The sequence below is a fragment of the Schistosoma haematobium genome, chromosome ZW (assembly GCF_000699445.3).
Source record: "Schistosoma haematobium chromosome ZW, whole genome shotgun sequence".
NCBI lineage: Eukaryota > Metazoa > Platyhelminthes > Trematoda > Strigeidida > Schistosomatidae > Schistosoma > Schistosoma haematobium.
The window spans coordinates 52,323,943-52,329,942 of record NC_067195.1 but is presented as its reverse complement, the minus strand read 5'-3'; the positions used below and the strand labels follow the sequence as shown (position 1 = coordinate 52,329,942).

Genomic DNA, 6,000 nt, shown 5'->3' with positions numbered 1-6,000 from the left:
CAAATGTGTTCATCATATATTGATGATTGTTACAATATAATGAGTCAGGGTAAACATGATGTGGCTTTCACGTAAGATCTTTAGATTAGGCAGTTACATCATAATAAATCTGCAATTTTACGTCTATTATTGGAGCATTACAAATACCGAAGTAGACCATAATCCTACATAAGTGGATGTCAAATAAACTTGTCATTGTATGAACAAGCAAACCGAGGAGACAGCAGATTACACGCGAAAAGGTTGGTTTTCTGGAGGTTTGATGAAAAAGATAAACACATATGTAATACCAGAATGGGTTTTGTGGAGAGTTTTAGAAATTTCACAGGTTGAAATCATGAGTCGATTGAAGCAGTGCGCGTCCACGATCCCGCACTGCTGAGGAGTCCCATACTAGGACGAAACGGCCGTCCAGTGCTTCCAGGTTTTCCATGGTGGTCTAGCTTCAATCGACTCATGATTTCAACCTGTGAAACATATGTAATAGTATATTGATAAGGCCCGACCTCTTGATTTTTTAATATTCAGAGCAGCAAAAACTGATTATCCAACTAATTATCTATAGAACACAAAATACCATATATAAAAGAATAAATGAAGTTGTACTACTAATTATTTCTTTTCAGTTAGTTGTTCATCAGGGCTCTAATATAAGGGTTTTACAAATGAATAGAGAGTCCATACGAATTAGGATGTAATGAGGAATAAGCCGAATGAATTTCCTGTAAGCTGTGTTCGTTCTGGGTATCTCAAATTTTGTACAGAACTCGTTGTTTAATGTCGACTATCGGGTACTACTGAGGTTGCATCGAGATCGTCAGTCATCATGGATCCCATTTCAGCCGCGTATATTTTATAGTGATAATATAAATTGGGAAGAAGTTTCTTGCTAAGAAAGTGGCTTTTAACAGTCCCAGATTGATATTGTCATTAGTTGCGCCTCTATTATCTGCATAGTACATATATTCGCCAAGTAGAGCTTCGTAAAATACTTGGTAAGTAGACTCAAGGGGTTTTAAGGCGGGTTCGAATAATCGAATGCGTTTGTTAGCTAGTTTATATAAGAGTCAAGAACCCTACCTACTGACAAAGATAAGGAATCCATGAGTTGTCGTGCAAAACGAACCATCATGCCTTAAAGTTCAGTGCATCCAGTGTCGGAATACGCTGAACTGCGAATATCAAGTAACACAAGTGGAAGAGCGTCGATTCATTGTGATACGTTTTCAGCTGGAAGTACCTACCGTTTACCCTGTGGGTGGTAGACGACAGTTCGGAACTGCGTGGTGCTGAGTAGTGTAGTATAGATAGAAAATATTTCTGCGGTGGGCTTGACGATGGTTGGAACACATAGATGAAGTCTGTAAAGCTCTTTGGAGTAAATGCGTCGATAATGTTTCAGCACGACTGAACGGTCCCTACCCATAGATGTGTCACATAGTACGGCTTCCATCCCCATCACCATCTGTTCAATACGGAGTTTAAGGGTTGTGGAAGATAACTCGTGCTGAAGATCACTATTTTCTTGTTGAGGCTGTGCGAGTAGAAGAAGGTCGGTTCCTTGAGAACCGCTCAGGGAAGTTATACGATACAACGCGTCTACCACTAAATTGTTTGCTCAAGAACTGTGTTGTATATCTGAAGTAAACTGCGAAACGTAGTCCAGTTGTTAAGAATCTTGAGGGAAGTACTTTTCTGAAGATGAGTTTAAAGAGAAGTTTGGAGGTTTATGATCGGTGTAAAGAGTGAATTCCCGGCCTTCAACAGAATGTTGAAAGTGCCGTACAGTACATTACATGGCTATGAGTTCCCTACCGAAAGTTCTACACATCGATTCCATGTCTAGCAACCGTTTTGAAAAGAACGCAATGTTTGACAGGTGTGGTTGACCCATTATTGTAAGATTCCTTTGATTGCCTAGTCGGATGAGTCTACTACGATACTAATCTGTGTGTCGAAGTACTGATGTGGAAGCAACGTTGCTTTGGAGTCAAGTTCCTTAATTGTGGAGAATGCTTTTTTTACGATATCGCTCGAGCTGATGAATTTCGCATTTTTACGAAGTTGGTCAGTTAAAGGTTTTATAAGGGACGCGTGATTCGGCATGAACCGTCAACAGAAAATTGACAGGCCACTGAACGTGTGTAGTTGCTTGATTATGGTCGGCTCTGAGTAAATCAGAATGGCAACTACTTTGTTTTTCAGGTGTCGGATGCCTTGAGCATCAATAGTGCGTTTGATGAAATGTGGAAAGTCGGTGTCAATTTGACATTTCTGTATGTCTACACTAATGCCGTGTCTTTGCAATCGTTCGAAGAGAGGGTCCGGATGCTGGAGGTGGGATTCTCTGACCGGACATGCCATCAAGCAGTCATCCACATACGCATGCACGAGGTTTAGACCTCAAGAAACGTCGTCAATGAGTCTCTGGAAAGTTTGTGCAGCTTTAATTAAGTCGGAACGCATGTGCGAAATTTCGTAGACTCCAAAGGGAGTGATGGTAGCCGTTTTAGGAATGTCGACAGCAACCATAGGTTTTTGGTTGTATACTTTAACAACATGGATTTCAGAAAAAATAGTTGTGTCTTTCAACTCGTGAATGGGAGGCAACAGGTAACTATCAGGAACGGATTTCGCATTCATTCGCCGATAGTCGCCAGTTAGAAACCAATCCTTGGTGGCCTTTTTTGGGACCATGTATAAGGGAGATGACCATGGGCTGCTTACTGGCTCTGTGATCCCTAAGTCTATCATGTGATCGAATTAGTTTTCAGCCAAGCTCCGGCTTTCGGGAGGTAGTCGGTGCACTTTCAGGAATACAGGTGGTCCTATAGTCGTGATGTGATGTGTAATATTTATGGTTACGCACGGTTGTTTGGTAGAGTTTCATACAGCTCAGGGTACTTGTCGAGTATCCGTTGATAGTATGGATCGATTTTATGCTTAGCTGTGACTGGAGACTACCGGAAAATAAAGTTCCACAAATTGACAATTTATTAGTTTTATCTACCAACGCCCATTTGCATCTGTTGATGAGTGGATTATGACGTTGTCGTAGGTCTAGACCAATGATTGGCATAAAAGCATCTACAAGAACGAATATCAAGTGGGTGGGTTTGCGTAATACCTACGTTGAGGTAAACATGTCAGACATAACAGACGAAAAAAATATATGCGCACAATGTTGGGACAAGGAATATACTCACATCTAATCGTTTTGGGTGCCAGACCATTTTTGAGGCGAACCACACGGCGAATACCTAGAGCTCGACAGCATTATCGTCCGTAACACCTTTCTAGTCGAAGATTTCAATTTTAGTCAATCTGGAAGCTTAGAGTGAAGGAGTTCAGAGATATATTCGGGAATCGGTCGATGTGTCCAGAAATAAATGATCTGAGATGATCGGTTGTTATTAGTGGTGCACTCGATAGTGATCTGGTGGTGATGCTTGACCGAGAGCCTTGACCTAGGAGCGCATAATCATTTACTATGAGTACTTCCTTGAGTAAACACTAGTAAATAAAAGGTATGTAATTCGGAATAACAAAAGTTCAACGCTCGTTGTTTTCAGGAAGTGTACTTCGTACTTCCATAAGAAAAGAAATTGAATGGAGCAAATGACCAACTTAGTAAAAATGCGATAAACCATGCTCAATCGTTTGCAATGCATGAATATATGTAATTATAACATTTAGGTACAATACAAAATATGATGCTACTAAAAGTTTGTTTTGCACAATCATAGTTACTTGCCCTGCTTAGGCCATGTCCTTGAGAACGTTACTATTACCACTTAATAGTTTCGGTTACTAGAATTTCAGCGGTAAGTTGTTAAATGGTCGTATCTCACAAATGTTGCTTGCCACGTATGGCTCTGTCTAGGTGTGTGTGATTCATTCTTTAGGTTATGGATTTTGTACTAGTAGTGTAGAACTTTATATTTTTGTGATCTTAATGCGCGATTGCGCATTATATTAATAAACACCCTGACGGGTATTCACAAGCAATCAATTAAAGAGGCAATAAAGGCGTGGGAGTGGGAAGTACAGGTTACATTTCTATGGTAAAGGGGGATTTACTGTGGAACCGCTCCAGAATGTTTTTTTCTGTCATGGGAAATAATGCGGAATTTTTCTCCTTTATCTCTCTATGTCTCAAAAGTCGCCAAATTTTCTGCTTTTCGTCTAACCTGTTGCCTAATTTTTCACTGTAACGTTGACCACACGCTTTGTTGTCCATCTTTTGCCTAACCCCATATGTCTTCCATGTTCGGCTTTATTTCCATAACAAATTACACGACGACTGCAATCGACTACGTTTAAAAATGATACATGGTTAAAGACATTTATTAACTAGAAGAAACACCATATTACACAGGGATATTTGTAACAGATACCCGAGCAACGATCTTTATTTTATTGTAGATGAAGTATCTTTAACCGCTTCAACATGGTCATCTGCAATACGAACAAATAATTCAATGAATTTTATTGACTTACAAATTTGTTCCTTATATCTTCTTGCTAAAGACATGCGTACAACGTTCCTAGTCCCTCTGTAGATGAAAAAGGGAACTGTGAACTTGATAGTCCGAAACCAAGTTACCGCGGATGTTCACGCCCACCAGACCTCGACATTAGCTACTTAGTGTTGGCACTCAAGTCTGAAACAGCAGACGATATGTTCTACAGCACATCACACGGTGTACCAAATCTTAAGCACTTAACTCAGTCGGACACGTGACTTGCTCGGCTGCTAATGCACTTCCCACACGCCTCTACACGTACGTTGAAGGTGACACATCCAACTGTGTCGAAGTTGTTTATTAACTTTTTTAAAGAAAACACGCCGACTTGGCAACTGGTGAGAAAAAGTATCTAGCAATCCAAATTTATGATATTGAACGTGGCTGTTTCCAGCCTGCATCTCATTCACATCCATATCGACGGAATTGTACAGAAACCTTTCCTTCCGTTTCAATACACCTCTACAAAATAATAATAAAATTACTTTATGGACCTCTTTAGCTTCTCTTCGTTTAGTGGCAAGATGTTTTCTTCCGTAAAATTAGCGACACAGTAACCAGTCAAGTTGTTGAACAAAACCAACAAATCCTTTGCAGTCTCGAAACTATCTATAGGAAATGATCGTCCCTATGTTTGTAACTCACTACAGCGGTTGATGACCTTTGGACTTTAGGATTAATTGTCACCTGGTTGGGCACTGTTCTACTGGTGCATATACACAATGTTCGTAGAATAGAGACAAAGTTCTCAGTTCACTGCTTATCTGCAATTAGAACCTGTCTCTTGCTTTGTGCGTCGATAAGTACGAACTGCTTATTACTCAGCTAAACAGTATGTAGAAGGTAAGGAAATGGTTTAAAGTAATACCGTCAGAAAAGTTTTTCAAATTATATTCACTTGAACATATGCAGCAATGGAACAATTAGTGCATTATTAACACAGTTAACGGCAATGCATTTACAGTCAGCCCATATGTTCTTGTGACTATTTCGTTAAATTCGACTGGCTTAGCATTCCCTCCATAAACGCCTGTCATGGAGACGTCTCTAAACCTAGGGGCAACGATGCGTCTTAATATAGGCCATAATCGTTGACTAGAGATCCTTGAAATCAAATGTCTGTCTACATTAATATGCAAGTCCAGTGTTTCAAAATCACAAGTACTCAACCAAAGTTTCTAATCAGAGATGGTAGTAAACACCACTACTTATGAACTTAAGTTGAACACTTGTGCACGTTCGTAGGACGCTTCTAGTGCTGCTTGGTAAATCTGGTACAAGATCTCGAAAACCATTTAGGATGCGATCAACATTCCTGCTTGTCTGACAGCTATTTGTCATCAAATTCATCAATGCCATATTTATCTGTTCTTCCCGCTTTATGAACTTCTATGAACGCAAATAAATGTGATTACATCCTACAAGAAATGGATTAATGATTTCACTTCTTTCACATACCATTATCATTCAGAGA

General features: G+C 39.8%; 1 protein-coding gene across 2 annotated transcripts in view; it reads left to right on the top strand.

Annotated features, from left to right (window-relative positions):
• The first annotated feature begins 3,363 nt into the window (after nt 1–3,363).
• MS3_00003845 (uncharacterized protein) overlaps nt 3,364–6,000 on the top strand; it is an 82,909-nt gene continuing 80,272 nt past the window's right edge. For both annotated transcript variants that reach the window (XM_051211706.1, XM_051211707.1), the window contains exon 1: nt 3,364–3,824. The gene's annotated coding sequence lies outside the window, so the exon portion shown is untranslated. The remainder of the gene's footprint in view (nt 3,825–6,000) is intronic.